Source organism: Folsomia candida, unplaced genomic scaffold (assembly GCF_002217175.1).
Source record: "Folsomia candida strain VU population unplaced genomic scaffold, ASM221717v1 Fcan01_Sc031, whole genome shotgun sequence".
Classification (NCBI taxonomy): Eukaryota; Metazoa; Arthropoda; class Collembola; order Entomobryomorpha; family Isotomidae; genus Folsomia; species Folsomia candida.
Genome location: NW_019091223.1, coordinates 381,861 through 386,468, shown reverse-complemented (window position 1 = coordinate 386,468; position 4,608 = coordinate 381,861).

The following is a 4,608-nucleotide window of genomic DNA, read 5'->3' as shown; positions in this document are numbered from 1 at the left end:
AGGGGAGCTTGCGAGGTTGATAATAACAGATCTCGATGCCCTTTGGATATGTGATAGGGTCTCATGAGTGTACTAAAACCCTGAAGTGGTTTGACTCCATGGCCACATTTGCGCCCGCCACACCCACTCAAAAATGGCCGAAAAACGCTTTCACTCCAGTTTTCACTCACTCAAATCCACGTCAAAAATCCAATTTTACTCGGATTTTGAAATTTCTTTCACCATTACGCTCCCAGATAGTTGCTTTCTTCAATTTCATATCAAACTCAATTTTGCTGATGATTATTTCGCAGGCGTAATTTGAGTTGTTGATTACTACAACAATCCTCATTCAGAATTTCAAATTTTAAAAATACTAAAAATTTCGAAAAAATTGGGTTTGATATTGGATTGAAGAAAGTAACTATCTGGGAGTGTAATGGTGAAAGAAATTGCAAAATCTGAGTAAAATTGGATTTTTGGCGTGGATTTGAGTGAGTGAAAACTGGTGTGAAAGCGTTTTTTGGGCATTTTTGAGTGGGTGTGGCGGGCGCAAATGTGGCCATGGAGTCAAACCACTTCAGGGTTTTAGTACACTCATGAGACCCTATCACATATCCAAAGGGCATCGAGATCTGTTATTATCAACCTCGCAAGCTCCCCTCCTGAGAGTTGTCAGTACATAGCATAGGAATCAATTTAACTCGTCTTGCCTCTTTACATACTTGATGTCCAAACTATTTGCCATAAATATGTACCTTAATAAATGTATTTTCTAAAGAATTTTATAAAAACGTGTAATACATATTTCACAAGCTGGTACTACATGATAATATAATATAATTTCCATCCTATATACTAAAACTATGCGAGATCCTCCTTGGCTTCCAACCGTGCACGACGTGTCTCTCTCTCGCTCTGCAACTGGATTCTCTCTCTTCCATCTGGGTCGCGGGTGTGCCAGGGCAAGTGAAGTGTGTCCCAGGCTTTTCGCCATGTGAGCCTCGTCCACTCACACCCCCCACCTGCGTGCCTGGTGACACCCCCTGCCACACCCGTCCCAGCAACGACAAGCTGAGCCATCAGGCGAAGATGGATTCGCCGGACCCAGTGCACGGGAGGATCTACGCCATGGAGGACTCCCCCAGGTAGGTCATTGTTTGGTATGTCTAGCCTTGGGGGTGCGTTTTCTTCGCTCTTTATGCAAATATCTGCGCTAAGCTTGAGCATGCATTGGAGGGTAGTTCCATTTAAAAATTTCATACTAATTATAAGACAGTGATCTTGGGATAGCGGACCGAGTCGCGGGCATTTTTAATGAAGCGAGAAGCAACATCTGGTGCGTAGTATTTTATTTCGAGGGTGATTTTCAATAGGGACATGTCGATATAAGTCGCACATTTGTGCAATCAGCGATTCAAAAGATATTCAAGCTAATATGTGGGAACTCGCGTTTGCCAAACCCACAACTGTTTCGATCATATGCTTTCGCGAATTTGTGCTGGTAAAATTTCACATTAGAAAAATTCCAAAAACGACTTCTTGTAATTATGTATATCTAGTAATAGGATTGTCAAAGTGTTCAGTCCAAAAAAAAATATACACCCAATCGGTCCCAGCATCGGGTTAAGCTTAGGAGAAAACGAAGGAAGTTTTCATTGAATATGCCTCCGCAAAATTGGGTACTGCGGTCAAGAAAATTAAAATTGTTGAGATCATAATTCGGCATAGTAATTAATGTCAAGAAATTAGTCATCAAGGTTAGAGTAAAAAGAACGGTACCAAAATACGTCAAACACAGTGATCCATGGGGAAAGACAGCTTGCCGAAAAATTTGAGACTCTCTATAGAAACGATTCTCGTCATTAGACATGAGTCTTACTAGCATTTGAACCCTTCGGATGCACCTGGGAAGCAATATGTATTATCATAGCTCCAACCTTGATGATGTTAATTATGACCACAAAGTTGAAAAAGTCGAAATTCCTTGCAAAATTATCCAACTGGTAGGCATTGCCCCTGATGAGAAATTTCGTCATGAAGAAGGAAAATGCCTCAAGTGTCCCCCAGTGCCGAGTAACCGAACGATTTTGTACCAATTGTAAAGCCTAACATCCTAAGCATCTGGTAAGGCAAAAGATCTTTCATGATTCAGATGAATATGGACAAAACTTGGCAATGAAGCGGCGGAAAACTGTGGTGCGGCTCAAATCAGGAGCGTCAGTTAAAACCTTCGCTTGATGCCGGTATATTATGGCTACATAGTTTTTGAATAAAATTAGTAAACTACATGTTATTGTAAAGCTGGGGTATGGTTAGATATGTGTGCTTGAGAAGGAACGAGATGCCAAGAGGCGAAAAAAATTAAGACTCAACTTCGTTCCTAAATGGGACGCCTGTATGACGAGGGCAGTCTGGTCGAAGAGGTGGAGGTGATTTGAAATGTTGCGTTCTTGTATGGTGATGACCTTATTGGTTTTGATTGTTGCAGGTAGTGGTAGGTTTGTGCTTGTGGGTCGAGGTATCGATTTATCCGTCGACTAAGGATGATTGTATTTAGGAATAAAAGCGTAAACTGTGTAAAACGAGTGTCATGTTTTTTTTATTACTGCATTGCATACAGCCAGTATGGTGGTGAGTGACGTGACGAGCTTACCAGTGGGTTGCTTTATAGAATGAAGGTAAGTAGGGTATGACTGTGTGTGTGGGTGGACTGGTGCAATTAGCACGGGTGAGAAGGACCTGAAAATGTGCTGGTGGATGTGCAATGGATTTATGTGTCTGAATGTTGGCGGCATTTATGTGGAAGATGTAGTTGTGTCCAATCCTGTATTAGAGAGCGTAGAGGTAAGGGGCGGAGATTTGTTGATTCGGGGTCGCATCTGGCTTCAGTGAGTTGGAGTTGTGACCGAACGGAGTGTAGAGGCCACGCTGGATGGGTGAGGATGGTGGGTAGGTAAAGCCGACATTAGTGAAAGTGGGAGAAGCATGCACAGAGAAAGTTCAGGTGAAACTAGTGGTCGCGGTGCTTATAGGTGTGGGAATACTGGTATTGGTTGAAGTTTTGGTAAAGAACGGGATGTCTTTATACACCTGTATCGTTGTGGTGGGTGTAGTTAGCGGCGTAGTTGGTTGGGAGGGGGTAGAGCAAGTGTGGGTGGATTTTGAGCGGTGGAAGTAGGAACGAAAGGTGGACGCTGCGGAAGGGGATGTGGAGGTGAAAGTTATTCTTCGCTGTGATGGAGTAGACGCGGGGCGTGAAAGAAACAGAGAGGTGGGCGGAGTTTGTGTTTCCGCTTGGGTTAGGGACGGATAAATCCGAGGCTGGGGACTGTTGCCACCGTGAGAAGGAGCGTGGGAGAAAGTGACGCAGATGTGGTGGGGTACGATGACGTTTGCGTTCGTAGGGGTATGAGGTAGACCGAGTCTTTATCTATGGTAACGAATGGCGAGTGTTGATAAGTGCCCCAATGCCCCGGCGGTGTGACAATGCTGCCAATGGGGACTTTGTAGTTGGTTCTAGGCTGGAGAGCGGTTGTTGTGGGGTTAATGGCTTGGTAGTCTGGAATAATGGTGAGTTCGTATTGCAGATTGACCGGGTGTTGGGCCCAAATGAGTTGAGAGAAAAGTGTCTTGGCTCCTGGTAACGGGTGATACTGAGCGCGAGGTTTACAAGCGGCCAATGTCTGGGACAGTACGGCAGCGTCCTCCATACTGAAAGTTCACAGAGGGGCCGAAGTATTCGGTGTGGTTTCGAGAGGACGGCGTTCCCGTTTCTTAGAAAGGAGTGGAGAAAAGAAATTGAATACTTGAAGAGGTGATTGGAATAGGAGGTTCGCGTGTGTCAAATGGATTGGGTAATTGATGAGTCGAGGTAAGTGGCAGCTCCGCTTTGGGTGTGGGAAAGGGGCTGGGTAATTGATTAGTCAAAGTGAGTAATGGCTCCGATTTGTGTGATTGAGGTTGAGATTGAGGTGGGTCGTAGGAGAGGAAAAGTGAGAAACTGCGTAAAAATGGGATCCATCCCATTTCATTTAAGCAGATTCAGGATAAAATGGGAATCATGGAAAAAATTAAAAATATCTACGTAGCTTTCTTAGTATCTGCAAAATTACTTGATTCTTTACATGGTTTTGTTGTGAAAATAGTCGACTGGAGAAGTAAGGGTGCGTGCTACTAATCCTATTACATATGCGTTTATTACGGGTGGTGACATGTAAAAAGATGGAAACCCTTGAGAAAGGGTAGACCTTTATTTTTAGGAGTTTGTTTATCCTGTACATATGCATAATGCATATGCTAAATCTGGTCCCCCGGACTCGTTTGAGCAGCTCGCTGTGTTTGTGCAATGAGTAATTGCTTTTCCAAGTATGTTAATGAAGAATTAACCAAGTCCATACCCATGCAAAAATATCTTACAGAATTTCTGAACCTCATGGAAGCTTACTTAAAATAAAGTTGAAACTATATAGTGAAAACTTTGAAATTAAAATGTCTTGAAAATACATAGCGTCCTTTATGTAATGATTTCACGATAAGTTATTTTTCTCTTCATGTAGATATTTCAATGGCATTACAAAATTGTAAAGTAAAACGTAGCTTATGGTATGAAATTAGATTTAAGAATAT